This window comes from Helianthus annuus, chromosome 10 (genome assembly GCF_002127325.2).
Source record: "Helianthus annuus cultivar XRQ/B chromosome 10, HanXRQr2.0-SUNRISE, whole genome shotgun sequence".
Lineage (NCBI taxonomy): Eukaryota > Viridiplantae > Streptophyta > Magnoliopsida > Asterales > Asteraceae > Helianthus > Helianthus annuus.
The window spans coordinates 161,477,961-161,496,882 of record NC_035442.2 but is presented as its reverse complement, the minus strand read 5'-3'; the positions used below and the strand labels follow the sequence as shown (position 1 = coordinate 161,496,882).

General features: G+C 36.4%; 2 long non-coding RNA genes across 4 annotated transcripts; both read right to left on the bottom strand.

The window, feature by feature from the left end:
* Positions 1 to 11,202: 11,202 nt before the first annotated feature.
* Positions 11,203 to 13,176, bottom strand: LOC118483196. 2 transcript variants are annotated; one of them, XR_004869865.1, is made up of 3 exons: positions 12,432 to 13,176; positions 11,690 to 11,830; positions 11,203 to 11,254 (listed from the first exon to the last, which is right to left on the bottom strand). It is a non-coding gene; the product is annotated as an uncharacterized LOC118483196 (long non-coding RNA). The 2 variants fall into 2 exon arrangements; XR_004869864.1 differs by having other exon boundaries at positions 11,690 to 11,764.
* A 3,767-nt stretch (positions 13,177 to 16,943) lies between these two features.
* On the bottom strand, positions 16,944 to 18,564 carry LOC118483195. 2 transcript variants are annotated; one of them, XR_004869863.1, is made up of 3 exons: positions 18,173 to 18,564; positions 17,431 to 17,571; positions 16,944 to 16,995 (listed from the first exon to the last, which is right to left on the bottom strand). It is a non-coding gene; the product is annotated as an uncharacterized LOC118483195 (long non-coding RNA). The 2 variants fall into 2 exon arrangements; XR_004869862.1 differs by having other exon boundaries at positions 17,431 to 17,505.
* Positions 18,565 to 18,922: the final 358 nt, after the last annotated feature.

Genomic DNA, 18,922 nt, shown 5'->3' with positions numbered 1-18,922 from the left:
AAATAAGTTAAAAGTATTTACCTGAGCTAAATATAAATTCAATCTCAGCCATATACCACCAAGCAAGTACAGATAGCTTTTACTGGTTCTTCTTATTCTGGAACAAAGGTTTTTTTTTTTTAATAACCTATTAGATTCCTAACGGATCTTTATTTAAGCCTAAGCTTAGACCGGTTAGTTTTAAGGACGATACGGTTCAAACGCACGATTAAGCGAAGACCGGATAGAACGTGATTTAGACCTGACAAGTTTGAATACTTGTATAATATGGGTATGCTAAATACATTCTGGATTTTGAGACAAAAATGATAATGTTTGACCCGTTTCGGTCAATTTATGCAAACTAGTTACATAAACCGAACAGAACGCTAAAAGAGCGTTACGGGTAGCCATAAGAGTCATATGCAAGTTTCCCTGAGATAATATGCCTTAAATATGTTATAATATCAGTAAGATAACTTCTATTATGCCCCATACGGAATTAAACTCAATTTACGCCTCATAAGGGCATTTTGGTCATTTAAAAGATTATAAAGGAGTTAAATTTGTAATCTGAGTTACAGGTCTGATTTATACAGCAATTACACTTAATTTAATATGTTATAACAGTAGGTTACGACCCATATGCGAAACTTATCATTTAAACCCAAACTATGCCCCTTAGGGGTATTTTGGTAATTTCACAAGGGCTCAAATGGTCAAAACTGGAAACCTGAGTTCAAAAACTTGTGCCTACTGTTATTATATAAAAATATGCTAAAAACATCAGTAGGTATTAACCTTATGTGTCTAATGTGATTATAGTGCATACTATGCGTTAAAAACGCTTAAAAAACCGATTTGAAGCCGTTTCCGGGTTTTTAAAAGAAATCTGAGATTTTTATAACTCCAGAAGGCTCAAAATATTTTATTTAACAAATAAAATCAGTAGAAAAAGGTTTGGGGTCAAAAGGACTTGTAGAACTCATTTTATGGCCGAAAAGGGCAAAATCGGTATTAACCGAACTAAACTTAGAGACCTATGTTATGCTCAGCCAAAAATTAAATAAAAATCTTTAAAAATCCCAAAATATTATATAACATCAGTGGGTAAAAAGTTTGATATCAAAAAGTGGGTTTAAATAGGTTATATGCTAATTACGCCGTTTACTTAACATAAAGCTTTCAAATTACGATAATGAGCATAACTCTTAATCTAGACCTCAAACTGATATCAAATTTTAGGTGCAAGTTTATAAATCAGTAACAAATGTTTCTACTCTTTCACTTTTTCAAAAATCACGTTTTATAGTCAAAAGGGCATAATAGTCAACGTTTAAGCATAAGTCGGAAACATGCATATGAATCGGACAAGCATTGAACCAAGTTGTAAAATCTCAGAGAGTTATACTTATGTGGAACTTGGTCCAAAATAAGCTCTAAGGAAGATCTCAAACATGCATAAACGGATCAGAACTGATAGTCAAAGCAAAAGTCAAAATATGCGACTTTCGGGTCCGATCCGGGTTTAAACTGAAAATTGTCGAGTTGAACATGTTGAGACATGTTCTTACATTACTTACCATGTTATTTTAATGATCAAACAGGTTGCATGTACTTTATATTGCTAATTATTCTTAAACTTGCAAATAATCATTCTGTTGACTTTTTAAAGTATGCTTTGACTCGACAATTAGCATTGATAGAGTGGGAATCTGAAAATACCCTTTTAAGGGTTTGTTACCCACCTAAATACCTACTTGTAGGTACTTTCAATTCGAGAAATGACTGAGCAATTTTCGTTTAATCTCAAAGTCAAACTTAAATCACGATGGTTTGACTTTTGATTAAATAACTAAGCTAGAACGAATTAGAGAGGGTTAGGAATACTTACAAGAGTCCTAATTACGATTATGGATCATTAGAAAGCCTGAGTTTGATCAGAGAGCTTCAGAATTGTGAATGTAAGTGAAGTATCAAATAAACTTACTTCTTTTATATGGTTTTCGGGTCTCCGTAGGATCATAACACTTGTCGGGAGGGGTAATCTGATCAAAACAGATGTCAAGAGGCCTGATAATTCTGTGGGCAAGCCCCTAGTATCGATTTGGTGGTATTAGAAATCAGATTGTTCATGAAAACAGCAAGAAACAGGCTGTTACCAGCTGTTTGCCACTTCTGATGAACTCATGTGGCCCACCTAAGAATACCCAGGCCTGTACGCTGGCCGCCTGCAGGTTTATAACAGCAAGCACAGTTCCAGAATTGGCAGAAATGGTCCCTGTGATCTTTAAGGTCATTTAAGGCACGTTTAAGGCCCGTTAACCTCAATTTAAGGCTCCATCATGAAGTTTAAACATAGGGTACATGAAACATGTTCAAAAACATGTCGGATGTCGGTTCGTTTGGCCGTACGGTCACGTTGTTTGTCTATTTACGACGAAACACGAACAGACGCTAAAAACGAACCAAACGACGCGACGAAAGGAATTTTATCAAGGCGATCACTAAAATAAATTATTTTAGTGCTTACATAAATTTTTGGGTGTCCGGAGATATTCAGATTGTGAGATATGCGCGAAAATGCAAACTTGTGCACTTTTTGACACTTTTAGTCCCTGCATGACCTTAAAGTTTATTTTTGCGCACCAAACACCTCTAAGCCTATATATAAGCTATAGAAATGATAATTAGGGCATGTTTAACTCATGGACACTTTTCGGAAGGTCCGTTACCATACGAATCGACATACTTTTACAGTTTGACGCAAATAGTCCTTAAATTGCGCAAAGTAGCGCGAAATGCCGTTTAATGTTATTCAAGCCTTCCATGACCCATATTTATCCTTCCCAAGCATATACTTAAATATTAATACGCTCTCGTTCGCTTAGATGGTCACCGAGAGGCATAGATTCAAAAGTTGACGCTTTAGGTCCCTCTATTGCGCAAACTTGCGCATCTCATCATTTAATAGCATTGAAGCCTCATCTAATCCATATTAGACATTCTTGAAAGTATTATTAAACATCACGATGCTTCGGATTCGCTAAAAGGTCATTCAGAGGTATAATTAAACATATTGACTCTTTTAGCCCCTCTAACTTGCAAAGTTGCGTGTAACTTTACTTATAGGCATAAAAACCTTAGATGGCCATTATTTGGCATTCCCGGGAGTATAATTAAATATTATTAAGCTCCCGGTTTGTTAGAAGGTCATTCAGAGGTAAGAATTAACATGTTGATGCTTTTAACCCTTTATTGCGCAAACCTTTAATTAAATACGCAAACGACTACACTTATTCATCAAGTGGTACATTTGTGACTATAAACATCGTGAGAGACTATTTGGAAACTTATTTTAGGTATGTAAACACTTCCAGTCCTTTTATTATCAAGGTTTTCGATTTTTCAAAAAATTAGTCCTTCAAATTTACTATTTGACTTCATTAGGGTTTATTACACGTGTCAATACATCATTGGACGCGATTTTACGAGGTGTTACATCCTCACCCCCTTAAAAGAAATCTCGACCTCGAGATTTGCTAAGATGCTGGAAGTACTTTTTGTCGCATAATGGACTCAATTTCTATAACATATCTGGAATCTCTCCAAGTTCCCAAAGTGACTTTTATATTTGGTACATGTATCCTTTTGGAGCTTCTTAACCTATCAATCCTCAATCGATATAAGTTGCTCATCATATCATAGATCTGCATATCAATATGTGATAATGCTTCTTGCCTTATTGGTGAATCACATCCTCCATCCATTCGTGTACAATGCATTGTATGCTCCGCCAAGCTCCTTAAATAGGTTTTTAGCTTATAAGCTATTTGATCTTTGATACATTCGGTTCCTTCGAATGATTTTATATATTCAGAGCTTAACTAGTCTGGTAATTAACAAATTGGCACACCCTTCTAGGGCGATATCTTTATTGAACCTTATTCCTTAATAAGGACTTAGGAGGGTTGCTATTTTTCATTAATCTTTGATTTTCTGCCAGAACTGGAAATCTTACAGATGATCATGGATTTGTATGATCCTATTCGTTGTTTCCAAGGCAATTTTCAGATCCTGATGATCGGACGTACCAATCTTCTATTTAACAATAGGTATTCAACATTCCATCTAAGTAAGGTCTCCAAAGGAGCAGCCTTGATACTTATACATCAACTATTATAGAAAGCTTATCTCAATGTGAAATGGTTATTCCAACCATTACTTAAAACTGATCTTAAGGGATAGTTAATCCTCACAGTTAGTCGAACAAATCGACGATCCTGGGCTGCTGATGGAAATTCTTAATTGTTGCCTAATTTGGGTTGCGGTATTCAATGCATAAGCAAAATGAACCGTCTTTCTTAATTAACAATACCGAATTCTTAGAATATAGGGTTAGGCTATATGAATTCTTTATTCTCAAAACTTATTTAATTGGGGTTTGGATTCTTCCAATAATGGCACTAGCCGTCTTGGAGATTTCATAAGAATACAACCCTAAATGGGATATAAATCTTAATTCTACCTGCCTCTCAGGAGGTAAACAGGGTAATCACGATACAATGAGGTTACAGAGATTTTCCAAATCTCAGACTCTAGTTCATCTGTCATATTCTGTGTCAGATAAGTGACACATTTATGTCACAAGTCCATGAATTCCTTAATCGGGAACATTTACTTTGGCAATTCCATCCTGGATATCTTCCTTGAATACCATTAGTTGACTTTAGTACCATATGACTATTAGAATATCCTTGCGGTTCCATGCATTAAACCTCCATACTGATCAGGCATGGAAGCAATCTATGGAACATATTAAGATACACCAATCCTCATGTGGCGCTTTTATCATACCATCTGGTATTCGCAATCGATAGAGATCAAAGAGATATCAACTATACATGCTGACGCACCTCTTCTAGAGAGAGGGTATTTCTAAAATTCCATGATTAGAGATTTCTAACAGGAACAGAAGAAATGGTTCTTATAATTTCACCTGTAAGTTTTACCTTACACTTAATATCCGGGGTTCTTATGGTAAAATTTCTAAAAGTTTGCTAAGCTTAAAATCTTATGAGAGACTTAGCAGTACCTGAATCCAAACGTACCCTTAACCAAAAGAATCCAAATAAGGGTTTATCTGGCGTCATTATTAATGTGAACTGCCTCTAATTATTCATCAGGAAGGTTAAACACCTCCATTCTTAATCCTTTTAAACTTAGCTATAAGATCTTTGACAATTTGTAAGGCAGTTTCGACCTTGACTGGTTATTCCTTAATCTATAAAACGTGAGTAGCCGAGGTGGATCCATAATGGATTCATAGTAAGCAGGCTTTGAAACCTTAATGTGCCCTCTTATTGCTGATGCTAAATCATAATATATATATATAGTGCATTATGCTTAAATTCTAGGTTAACCGAATAAGAGCACTATTTCCACCAATGAATCAATGTTTGCAACCTACTGCCGATAGTTTATAGCTCTTATGGGGGTCGGAAAAATTCTTATTCCATCTTTTCCACTTCGCAAAGCGGATACCAGGTTTTTCTAATAAGGTCCTTAAAATTTGGACCATCCCATACTGTATAAGGGGACTCCATTAGTGTCCTCACGAATCAAGGGTATTACCACCGAATGATTGTGACGCACACCTTACCGCGTGCTTTCCAGCATAACCACTGTTATACCTAATGGTTTCTACTTCTTTCAACAATTCCTTGCAATCAATGGCCCCTTTTTAACTATTGAAGTCTCTTGACTTCCAAGAGACGAAGTACTTTTTAAGTACATCCTAAAAAGAATGGGCTCCTTGCCACATATGACTTTATTTGGGTCATTCTTCGCATATGGCGTATGAATAAAACTCTTATTTTGAGTAGCGACATGTGTTTTAGAGTAAACAATATTTGGCTTCTTGAATCATCTCATGTGTTTTCTCATAACCTTTCTAACAACTGCGTTAACTTTGGTTTTGGAGATTAACTCCTTTAACATTGAGGTTCACTCTTGATGCACCGTTAACATTTTTCGCATCTCTAGCATTGCGACTGTTGTTTGTCTTATATGAGTTTTCCATACTCGAATCTTTTGGTATTAAATACCAAATGTAACAATTTATTGTGTGCATTTCAACAGCTAGTCATCGCTCTGATGACTTATCATACATTAACCATGGTATTATTAAACCATATAAACATTCCTAAGGAATGTTATTTGATTGCACATCAATCATATTCAGCCTAAGACACAAAAGGATCATTAATGGCCTTTAGGGTTTTGACCGAGTCCGTTACCCTTTTATCAGGGGATCAAAATGTCCCAGCTGTCTTTGGCACATAGATGATTTTAGATAGCTCGAAGGCTTGCCATAATGGCTTTCCAAAATATGAAACATTAGTCCGTCAGGAAGGACATAAATAATCATATGGCACGAAGGCCTTGTTGCATAGGACGTTATAAGATATGGCAACAAATGCCTGTCATAGAGGACATTAATTTATAATCCGTAATCTTATTAGATTAGGGGTTTTAAGATTTGAATCTAGTTCTTCATCATTGGACCGGGAGTCATAGACTACCATTGTCATCGTCTTGAAAGGCGATTTATTTTGGCACATAGGCAAATCCTAGGACATCATTAATGGATGTTTACATATATACATATATGTATATATATAATTATCATCATTGAGTATATCAGTCATGATCTTATCGATCTCATAGACTTTAAGGCTTGGGCATTGCCCATCACCTTCGACGATGCACCACAATGGTCATATCTGACAATGTCTCTAGTGGACAATATAATATATAACCCGTGGGTGATATAGATCTTATCGGTGATTCAGGATAACACCATGAAGGGTAGTACAATAAACACACTTATATATAGGAAGTACCAGCAGCGTATCCACCATGTGTTTATTGTATTACTCTAGTTTCGTTATCTAAATCACCGTCAAGATGCATATAATCATAACCATTGAGTCGGAAGGTACTTCTTGAAATCTCCTTATGAAGATAGGAAGGCCCAAGTCTGTACTTCAAATATCCTATAAAATAATATGATCATCGTATCAGATGATATTAGTCATGATCGCACTGATCATATAGACTATTATGTTTGGACCTAGTCCAATATTTTTAGACAGGGAGTTGTAGACCACAACCGTCGTGTTGTCTTATTGGACAACAAGTTTAGCCCATGGGCACTTCATCACTAACGGATGTTTATAATATGATCATCTTATAGGATGACATAAGCCATGATTCCTAATTACTAGGCTAGACAAGAGAATTGGAAGAATCCAATATAGGGATGACTGTTGTGATTTTTCGAATCACATTTGTCAAGAGTGCTAACACGTTCTTAGGTGTTAACAAGGATCTGAATCCCTTAAGTAGATTTCACCATCTTGGCCACGTAGGCTAGGTCTCACCTTTAAGATTCTTTTTAAAATGCATACTGACAGGGAAGGAAGGATATTTATTTTATTCAGGATTTTTGTCATAAACCCTAATTTATAAGTTAATAATAGCACAAATGGCCTAGTCGCGTAGACAAGTTAGATTTATAAGCCATGATTTCAGAGAATCGTGGCATTAAGGTTTGAATCAAAGTTCATTACCTTTCCCTGACAGGAAGCTGTAGGCTACCACTGCCTTTAGTCTTGTACGACATTAACTATAGCCCGTAGGCACTTCCATTATAAGGGATGTTTATTACGGGATTGCCCCTTAGGGAAATTCATTAATCATGGTAAGCAGAGACCATATTTGGTTAATTTATCAATCATATTTAAGATTTCTATAATAATTTATCCTAATTATAAAACAATAACAGTTTTATTTGTGGCACAAAAGGCCGAGTCACATGGACAATTTAATTTATAAGTTATGATTTCAGAGAATCAAAACATGAAGGTTTGAACCTAGTTCATTACCTTTCTCTGACAGGGAGTCATCGCTACCACTGTCTTTTGGCTCATATGGAAATAAGCAGGGCCCGTAGGCACTATATTACCACGTATGGTAAAAATATGATCATCTTAATTGATGACCTAAACCCATGATTCAGATATCATAAGATTGGGTTTGGAATCTTTAGAAAGATCCTTTTATGTAAAAGTGACGTGTGTGATTTTAATGGATCATGTCTGCCAGGAGTGTTAACATGTTTTCTGATGTTAACAGGGATAAGAATCTTTTAAACAGGTCTTACCATCTTGGCCCGGTCTTATAATTGACCCGAAGGCTAGGTTTCACTCTTAAGATTCTTAGTTTATAATTAACGCAGAACAAATTTTAAATTGAAATGTTAATAAGGATCTGAATCTAAATTGAGGAACTGCCATCTTGGCCGGGTCTTAATATGACACGAGGCTAGGTCTTGTCCTTTTAGATTTTGCCATTTTATTATAATGGTAGATCTTGCAAAAGGAATGTTATTTTAATTTATTTCATATATTATATTCATATATATTGAATAAATGAAATTTTGATAAAGCATTCCAATGATTCTAAAAATACTGAATTGCCCAAAAAGGGACTTAAAAGAAATGATGTTGTCCTCAAGAGACTGAAAGATAAAAATGTCCTTACAAGGACTTACTAAGGAAACGAACTTCAGCAGAATGAGTTTCTTCTTTATTTTATTTCTGAATGCCTTCTTATCGGTTGTACATTAATCCTAGTCGCAATACAAAGCTCGGCCTTTCCTAGGCTTCAAATGGGGAGAAATTTCACTACAGCTCCTTACTTGGCGACATGTTAAAATATATATAATTGAAAGTAACAATCCTCTGAATAGAGTTGAGAGTATTCCTATGTTAAGTCTAGACTCGGAAGGTCAAAGAATGTGCTATCGTGTCATTGAGATTAAACACAAAAAAGCTAGTGTTTAATTCACTCAATGTTGGCTCTGATACCAACCTGTCACACCCCAATTTTCCACGTGTCACCGGTGGGCCCGGTGGGGAGTATAGTGACGTAGTTGATATCATCATAGTCAAACAACACAATATTTAAATGCACAGCGGAAGCAAAAGATAAATATATTACAAACCGATATAAAGTAATATCAAGTATTACAAACGGAATGTAAAGGATCCATAGGCGGATCAAAAATAAAATGTATCATTTGTCCAACATACTTTAAGGCATCCAAGCTTGCGAGACTTATTGTGGACGCTAGAAGACAGCCAGCCTATTACGAGTAGTACCTGCACTTAACCTTTTGGAAAATACGTCACTTTACACTAGTAAATACAATTTAACTGACTCATTTTGAAAAGGGTTGAAAATTGATTTGAATGCACATGGCACAAAACATTTTATAACTTGGGATAATTATTTAATATTATAATCTTGTGAACGAATTACATGTTACTTGTGCGTTCAGTAGCTCGGATCTTGTCCGGGTTAAAGATCAATAGACACACCACATTAATGAGTTATACACTGACAGGTGTACGCCTACACCCCGTGCTCAGGTCGTGGCCATCTCGTAAGATGATGCCAAGGATATCCGGGGCATGGTCATTAATCCCCCAAAGGCTTAAAGTAAACAAGACTGTTTAAACGAGCCGATCAAATTATTCAATTAACCACCCAAGGATGTAAGATTTGATGCTTGATCAAGCGGTATTCTATATACCGTAACCCAAGCCCGTATAGGGAAAATAAGTTAAAAGTATTTACCTGAGCTAAATATAAATTCAATCTCAGTCGTATACCACCAAGCAAGTACAGATAGCTTTTACTGGTTCTTCTTATTCTAGAACAAAGGTTTTTTTTTTAATAACCTATTAGATTCCTAACAGATCTTTATTTAAGCCTAAGCTCAGACCGGTTAGTTTTAAGGACGATACGGTTCAAACGCACGATTAAGCGAAGACCGGATAGAACGTGATTTAGACCTGACAAGTTTGAATACTTGTATAATATGGGTATGCTAAATACATTCTGGATTTTGAGACAAACATGATAATGTTTGACCCGTTTCGGTCAATTTATGCAAACTAGTTACATAAACCGAACCGAACGCTAAAAGAGCGTTACGGGTAGCCATAAGAGTCATATGAAAGTTTCCCTGAGATAATATGCCTTAAATATGTTATAATATCAGTAAGATAACTTCTATTATGCCCCATACAGAATTAAACTCAATTTACGCCTCATAAGGGCATTTTGGTCATTTAAAAGATTATAAAGGAGTTAAATTTGTAATCTGAGTTACAGGTCTGATTTATACAGCAATTACACTTAATTTAACATGTTATAACAGTAGGTTACGACCCATATGCGAAACTTATCATTTAAACCCAAACTATGCCCCTTAGGGGTATTTTGGTAATTTCACAAGGGCTCAAATGGTCAAAACTGGAAACCTGAGTTCAAAAACTTGTGCCTACTGTTATTATATAAAAATATGCTAAAAACATCAGTACGTATTAACCTTATGTGTCTAATGTGATTATAGTGCATACTATGCGTTAAAAACGCTTAAAAAAAACCGATTTGGAGCCGTTTCCGGGTTTTTAAAGAAAATCTGAGATTTTTATAACTCCAGAAGGCTCAAAATATTTTATTTAACAAATGAAATCAGTAGAAAAAGGTTTGGGGTCAAAAGGACTTGTAGAACTCATTTTATGGCCGAAAAGGGCAAAATCGGTATTAACCGAACTAAACTTAGAGACCTATGTTATGCTCAGCCAAAAATTAAATAAAAATCTTTAAAAACCCCAAAATATTATATAACATCAGTGGGTAAAAAGTTTGATATCAAAAAGTGGGTTTAAATAGGTTATATGCTAATTACGCCGTTTACTTAACATAAAGCTTTCAAATTACGATAATGAGCATAACTCTTAATCTAGACCTCAAACTGATATCAAATTTTAGGTGCAAGTTTATAAATCAGTAACAAATGTTTCTACTCTTTCACTTTTTCAAAAATCACGTTTTATAGTCAAAAGGGCATAATAGTCAACGTTTAAGCATAAGTCGGAAACATGCATATGTGTCACACCCCAACCAATGGCGGAAACATCGGGATGAGACGAAGTGTGAAGATTGCTCGAGACATCATAACGCTAATAATTGTGACAAGTATTTAAATAACCATTTCATTCCATTTCTAAAGGATCAATTACAAGGCTTTTGAAACAAATACAACAACATGAATAATAAAATAATACAATATGAATACAATTCTTTTTAAGTGTGTATCTAAGCATCCTACTAAGTTCCATGCATCGTCGACATCCACCTGTAACATGTTAAAATAAAGTCAATGCAAAAGCAAAGGCGAGTATACAAGTTTGGTACGTACATAGCATAAGATAAAAGTGTGAACAATCCCTCATAGCAAGCATGCGATTCAAGATAACATTAAATATGGCATGTGTCTAACATATCAAACCAAGAAAACGCAACTTGCTCATGACATAACCAAAGTTTCAGTAGAGGCGGGTCGTCAATCCTATAGCGCTACATATGTCACGGTTTGGCTCGTACGAAGTTAATGATAAATTCAACACATAAGTTTCACCCAAGTTTAAAGTATCAAGCCATCACGTATACAAGCATGTTATAGGAATGTTCATGTGTTTAAGCAAAATGTTCATGTGTAAGTTTGTTAATAGATAAACATGTTACACCCCAAAAGTGATAAAAGTAAAAGGGGGAATACGAGTATACTCACATAATTGTTAAGTCTTCCGATTATCCAAGCGTTGACGTGGGTACGAGTTTAGGAGGACGAAACACCGAGGTCACCCTATAAGGGCAAACGATGGTGCATGAGTGAACGGAAATTCCAAGAGAGCGAACAAGAGTGATTATCCTAGATATTTAAAATAACACGAACTCGCTATTATTATTTGGTTTTAAAAGAAAAATAATCTTAATATTTATGTTTTGCAGCATAACATGGAATTCGCATATTATATTTTATCTCAGTATGAAAATTTATTGTTATCAAAGAATTATCCATTTATGTTATAAGTTTAGAGGTTTAGTTATAAAAAGAAAAAGAATCAATAATAAAAATCATTTTGAAATCAAACGCGTATTGTTTCATGGATTTTTATGAAAAACGGGCAGAGTTTCCTCTGTTTTTGGACGATCCCGACAAAATAAGTTGTCGATTTATTTGTCAAAATTCAACAATCAGCGAAACAATATATTTCTACAAGTTACATAACGAAATTATATGTAGTTATACAAATCCCAAAGACATGTTAAATGAACAAGTTCAAGTGACTAGTGTTTTATGATTAAACCGTAATTAAAGTATAACAATAATAATAAAATTCGCGTCAAATGCTATAATATATTTAGATGGCAAGCGTAGCGGTTCGAGTTTGTTTAGTGTATAAAAAGAACATATAAACAGAATACTAAAAGAAAAAAAAATAATAATAATATTGTCGTAAATGTTATACCGTATCTCGCGAGTAACCTGTGCGGACTCGTTGACTGGACCGCTGACCCGACTCGAATCCCGTACTGAACCTGACCCGAGACTCACGTGACTTGACCGCTGACTTGTCCTGACCGAGCCCGAACCAAACCCACTGACCAGTTAACCATACCAAACCCGATCCAACATCATCAACCAACTTATGCTTGTCATCCTCTCCGTCACCGGTCGTCAGAAAATCAACGGGAGAGAAGAGGGCGAGGTGAAAAAGGGGGGTGGGGGTTACCTCGAAGTCATCGGACAGAAACAAGGAGCCGCCGCCGTGAACGGTGTCTCCGGCCGTCGGCACCTCACATCACCATCTTTTTACCTAATCTCGTTACCATCATCGGAGATCGAGAGAGAGGGGCGCTGTTCTATTATTCAGATTCACCACCACCGCCGCGAGCGGCGGCACTGTTGTCACGCCGTCGCCGGCCATCGAGAAGGAGAGGGAGGGTAGTGATGCGTCTGGTCGGAGAACCGGCACCGGGAGAAACCACCGCCGCCTGCGGTGTCTCCTGCCGCTGCTGTAGTCGCCTGACGCCGCCACCACCTGTGGTGGTCGGCCGGCCTTCATAGAGAGGGAGATTGAGAGGCTGTGATTGTGTGTTTGAAGAAGATGAGAGTTCACTTTGTCTTTCTTTTGTGTGTGTGAACGTTTGATTGTAGGGTAGATAAGGGGAGGCTAGGGTTTCAAATCTTGAAGAAGATGGAGAAGAAGATGAGGGATCCTGGAAAGTTGTACGCGTGTTTTGGTTTTTTTGGTTTAAAAAAAAAGTGAATGAAGGGTTAAGTTAGTTTACAAAGTTAGGGGTTTAAAGTGGGTTGGGTCCAAGGTCCATTAGCGCACACCCAGTCTCTTGTATGGCCCAAACGTGTTTCCAAAATCGTGAAAGAATAATTTATTTATTTATTTATTTTTTTTTAGCTAGAAGCACGTGGAATAGCGTTAGTATTCGTTTTTAATCGCGTAAGCGCGTCGTTGTCGTTTCTTGCTCAGATTTTGACTGCGATTAAAATAAATAAATAAATATAAACGAACATGTGTTTCCCAAAAAAAATATACACATGTGGAAATACGAGGCGTTACAGTCTCCCCTCCTTTAGGAAATTTCGTCCCGAAATTTATTCAGAAGGAAGGCTTGAAAGGGTTTTGGCAAAGCGAAGATAATTATTTAAAATTGGGACCTTGATGTTTGAGACAACGGAGATTAATTGAGGTATAAGGGTGAACGATTGACCTAGTTGGCGATCACAAGTATGAGAATAACATAAGTATCAGATAGACAAAAGTGTTAAGAATGGGGTCTCGTCGTGGATAATCGGATATAATGCGTTTGTGAGTTGTTTAAAGTTTACATATTAGGTCTAAGTAGGTCTGCAAAACACTGAATTTCTCATGGCACGTTTTACGAAAGTTTGGTAACATGGTGAAAACACTTATATATAGGAAGTACCAGCGGCGTATCCACCATGTTTTGACCATATTACGTCTGTTTCGTATTCGGTGTCACGTTAAGTCCCGTGTCTTACCATGCACAGTAGTACACTCTATGGTTCTCATACGCCTATCACTATAATCCCGTGTGCACCCGCGATTATGTTGATCGTCGCATGATCCGCATAGCTTGTATTATTGTGTATGAATCAGGGTATTCATAAATGTGAAAAAGTAAGAACATGTATGTATAAGAATGTAGTATGTAAGCAGGTTCATGCTTAAGTATGTATGGGACCCACGCAAGCAAATCACTCGGATTACGCTCGCGTACTGTTACGAATGTATGGATCATGAGTTTAAGTATGAATATGCATGTATGTATGAGCATAAACATAAACCGTGTAAGTAGTATTTGGATAAGTAAAATCATAAAACGTATGAAAAATGAGTATAAATGCGAGTACAACATGAGTATAAGCGTAAACACAAGGCGTATGAGTATAAGTGCAAGTATGAGTGTGAACATAAGATGTATGAGCATAGATATGAATATGAAAATGAATATAGGTGTAAAACATGAAGGTTAAGTATGAATAAAGTATATGTGTATGAATATAAGTGCAACAAAGATGTGTAAGTGCAAATGGAAACATAAAGCGTATGAATATGAATATGAATACGAATGTAGTATAGACATGAATGTAAGGACAACGTAAGTGTATAATTGTGAGTGTATTTATTAACGTAAAACGTACGACTTTTGAATCGTGAGTATAGCATAAATGTGTAAGTGTGAACGTAAGTGAAGGCGTAGAATGTATAGGCGTGGATGTAGAAAATAATGATTTTGTTTATAGTATAAATCGAAATACACGAGTTTACGTGCGTAAAAGATCAAAAGTTTTGAGTATGAAAGAAAAAGTGAATGAGTGACACGCGTGAAATTGTTGTGAGATATTGACTAAAACGTATAAAATGGTATGCAGATGTAGTTGTTTGCGTAAAACGTGAAGTTAAATAGATTGAGTTGTCATGAAATGCAGAATCTAGTTTGTGAATGTAAGGGAATATAAAACAGCTATTGGTTACGTGAAACGTGCTTTGTAAAAAAAAAGAATGGAAATGCTACCACGGTTTTAAAAGAGATTACAAAACTTGAAAATTTGTCGGTCCTTATGAAGTTTCCTTGCCCACGTGTTTTGAAGTTAATTGACGTATCGAGTGAGGTTTTGAAAACTTCTAGAGATTAATAAGTTTGCGCCGTTTTAAGTAACTTTGTATTAGAAAGTTTCGAAGTTTACGGATTTTCGTGAAAAGTTGATCCTTTAGAAAAAAGGAATTTGGTATATGGACTTAGTGTTTGCTGAAAAAGCGTCTTTTAATAAAATGTTTTATTGCTTTTGAAAGAAGTTTTAGTAAATGTCGAATAATATTTGTAATATTTTATAAGTGTTTCAATAGTTATGTTGAATACAAAATTTTGTGGGCAATGGATTTGTTAGACCGACTAGGTTGACGAGTAGTATTTCGTGAAATTTTGAATATTGAGAAACAAGTGTCTACGGAAAAGTTAAAATTTCACCTGTGTAAGCTATATGAAAATATAGATTGTAGGATAAGAAGTTTGTTCATTTAAACAATGCATTTTGAAATAATTAGGGATTTGACTAATGATAAACGATTTAGATGTATAAATGATCGTGTTTACATAATATAGTCTATTAAAAGAAAGTATCGGTAACGACCACCTAGGTAAGGGAATCACCCCTAACCCATTGGTGAGGTCGTTGTAAGATGAGAAAAAGAAGCGGAGTTAATCGTCAAGGTAAGGAATTCACCCCTATCTCGACGATATGTTTCCACTTGTTGTTACAAAAAGAAAAAAAAAAAGTAAATAAAATTACGAGAAAAATTACATGCTAGTGATGTATAACCATGTGAAAAGTAATAGTATGATGTATGCGTAAAAGTGAAATCTCAAAACGGTTCAAAATTGACAAAAGATCGAAGATAATAAAGCGTGAGTTTGATAAAAGGAAACTCGGAGGGTTCCAAAACGGAACGTTGACTAACCAAAGTGGTCGAAAAATCTTTCGAGTTTGGGGAGCATGCTTTGGCCTAGTAGGTGGAATACTCTCGCCGACAAGTCGGTTAACGGTATTTACCCTTCCGGTTACTACATGTCCCAAATCAATCGAAATTTCGAGACTTGGCGGGATTTTTAAAAAAAAATCAAAGAGTGGAACTAGTCGACAAGGTGCGAGTTTCACCCCTAACTTAGCGATTTAGTATCCTAAGTGTGGTTGGTACTCGTCGGGTTAAAATTTAATTTCGACATGTTGACGAGGGTCCACTAGAATTTGAAATTTGAGATTTACCATTAAGATGTGGATTTCACTCCTAGCTTAATGGCGACATCTCGTGTAAAAAGAATGGGTAGATTGAGAGTCGTTCACCAAATTGTGGGTTTCATGCCTATTTTGGTGAATTTGTCTCATTTGTGTGATACAAGTGTTTACGGATTTAGAATAGTCGAGTAAAATGCATGAGGGAAAGAGTATGTTAAAGGAATAAACAACAAATATAAACGCACAATGAAGCATATTAAGAATAGCACATAATGAGTGGGACAATAAAACATGTATTAGCACATAATAAAGCAAGTATAGCATGTCAAGTGTTAACACATAAGCGACATATATGCTTAAAAGATCAAAAGAGTATAAATAAGAGCAAATAAGGTAGCATGCAAGTAGTTTCAAGTAAAACATAAGGATAAGGCTCTAAAACTATAGACTAGGCTAAAGCATTCCTACTTTTCCTAATTCCCCATAGTTATGGCTCTGATACCAATCTGTCACACCCCAACCAATGGCGGAAACATCGGGATGAGACGAAGTGTGAAGATTGCTCGAGACATCATAACGCTAATAATTGTGACAAGTATTTAAATAACCATTTCATTCCATTTCTAAAGGATCAATTACAAGGCTTTTGAAACAAATACAACAACATGAATAATAAAATAATACAATATGAATACAATTCTTTTTAAGTGTGTATCTAAGCATCCTACTAAGTTCCATGCATCGTCGACATCCACCTGTAACATGTTAAAATAAAGTCAATGCAAAAGCAAAGGCGAGTATACAAGTTTGGTACGTACATAGCATAAGATAAAAGTGTGAACAATCCCTCATAGCAAGCATGCGATTCAAGATAACATTAAATATGGCATGTGTCTAACATATCAAACCAAGAAAACGCAACTTGCTCATGACATAACCAAAGTTTCAGTAGAGGCGGGTCGTCAATCCTATAGCGCTACATATGTCACGGTTTGGCTCGTACGAAGTTAATGATAAATTCAACACATAAGTTTCACCCAAGTTTAAAGTATCAAGCCATCACGTATACAAGCATGTTATAGGAATGTTCATGTGTTTAAGCAAAATGTTCATGTGTAAGTTTGTTAATAGATAAACATGTTACACCCCAAAAGTGATAAAAGTAAAAGGGGGAATACGAGTATACTCACATAATTGTTAAGTCTTCCGATTATCCAAGCGTTGACGTGGGTACGAGTTTAGGAGGACGAAACACCGAGGTCACCCTATAAGGGCAAACGATGGTGCATGAGTGAACGGAAATTCCAAGAGAGCGAACAAGAGTGATTATCCTAGATATTTAAAATAACACGAACTCGCTATTATTATTTGGTTTTAAAAGAAAAATAATCTTAATATTTATGTTTTGCAGCATAACATGGAATTCGCATATTATATTTTATCTCAGTATGAAAATTTATTGTTATCAAAGAATTATCCATTTATGTTATAAGTTTAGAGGTTTAGTTATAAAAAGAAAAAGAATCAATAATAAAAATCATTTTGAAATCAAACGCGTATTGTTTCATGGATTTTTATGAAAAACGGGCAGAGTTTCCTCTGTTTTTGGACGATCCCGACAAAATAAGTTGTCGATTTATTTGTCAAAATTCAACAATCAGCGAAACAATATATTTCTACAAGTTACATAACGAAATTATATGTAGTTATACAAATCCCAAAGACATGTTAAATGAACAAGTTCAAGTGACTAGTGTTTTATGATTAAACCGTAATTAAAGTATAACAATAATAATAAAATTCGCGTCAAATGCTATAATATATTTAGATGGCAAGCGTAGCGGTTCGAGTTTGTTTAGTGTATAAAAAGAACATATAAACAGAATACTAAAAGAAAAAAAAATAATAATAATATTGTCGTAAATGTTATACCGTATCTCGCGAGTAACCTGTGCGGACTCGTTGACTGGACCGCTGACCCGACTCGAATCCCGTACTGAACCTGACCCGAGACTCACGTGACTTGACCGCTGACTTGTCCTGACCGAGCCCGAACCAAACCCACTGACCAGTTAACCATACCAAACCCGATCCAACATCATCAACCAACTTATGCTTGTCATCCTCTCCGTCACCGGTCGTCAGAAAATCAACGGGAGAGAAGAGGGCGAGGTGAAAAAGGGGGGTGGGGGTTACCTCGAAGTCATCGGACAGAAACAAGGAGCCGCCGCCGTGAACGGTGTCTCCGGCCGTCGGCACCTCACATCACCATCTTTTTACCTAATCTCGTTACCATCATCGGAGATCGAGAGAGAGGGGCGCTGTTCTATCATTCAGATTCACCACCACCGCCGCGAGCGGCGGCACTGTTGTCACGCCGTCGCCGGCCATCGAGAAGGAGAGGGAGGGTAGTGATGCGTCTGGTCGGAGAACCGGCACCGGGAGAAACCACCGCTGCCTGCGGTGTCTCCTGCCGCTGCTGTAGTCGCCTGACGCCGCCACCACCTGTGGTGGTCGGCCGGCCTTCATAGAGAGGAAGATTGAGAGGCTGTGATTATGTGTTTGAAGAAGATGAGAGTTCACTTTGTCTTTCTTTTGTGTGTGTGAACGTTTGATTGTAGGGTAGATAAGGGGAGGCTAGGGTTTCAAATCTTGAAGAAGATGGAGAAGAAGATGAGGGAT